The sequence below is a fragment of the Triticum dicoccoides genome, chromosome 5A, assembly GCF_002162155.2.
Source record: "Triticum dicoccoides isolate Atlit2015 ecotype Zavitan chromosome 5A, WEW_v2.0, whole genome shotgun sequence".
In the NCBI taxonomy this organism is placed as follows: domain Eukaryota; kingdom Viridiplantae; phylum Streptophyta; class Magnoliopsida; order Poales; family Poaceae; genus Triticum; species Triticum dicoccoides.
In genome coordinates, this window is record NC_041388.1 from 428,187,422 (window position 1) to 428,188,172 (window position 751).

Genomic DNA, 751 nt, shown 5'->3' on the forward strand with positions numbered 1-751 from the left:
ACCATTGTGTTCATCTAAAAAAAACTTTGTGTTTGTTCGGTCAGAATGCAACGTTTTTTTTGTCCAGTAAAAAAGAATGCAATGGTTTTACACAGAGAAAAATGCAACTTCCATGGACAACGAAAACAGCATGTATCAAAATGCAACTCCTTGTGAAGGTTAGCTTGAAGTGGGGTCCTCCAAGTTCTACATGGGTGAGGGGATTGGGGTAAAGTGGGGATTGAACTCTTTCAAACCGAAGGGGTCGATGGGTTCCGGATAGATAAGTAAAATTGAGGTGAAGTGGGGAGTGAACTCATCATCACCACCGCCAACTACAAATTATAAGGTACTCCCTCCATAAAGAAATAAGAGCGTTTAGATCACTAATTGTGTGATATAAACGCTCTTATATTTTTTTTTACATGGGAAATAGTAGAGGTACTTGAGCTACAAAGTTTAGAAACTTAATGGGAAAAAACGTAGTTTGGAACTTGTAATATTTTTTCAAACGTTCCACATGTAGGTGTGAAAGGCGCTTGAAGCCAAAGGCCTTGGCTGAAGACACGAACAAAGGGAATGTCAGATGCAGTCCATGGAATATACATATGTGCCTACCTTCCTACTACTCTCCCTGTTTCGAAATAATTGAAGTTCTAAGTTTGTTCTAAATCAAACTTGATTAAGTTTGATTAAATCTATGGAAAAATATGCTAAAATATAACACCGAATAAACATAATACGACTATAGATATATTTCATTAAAAATCTC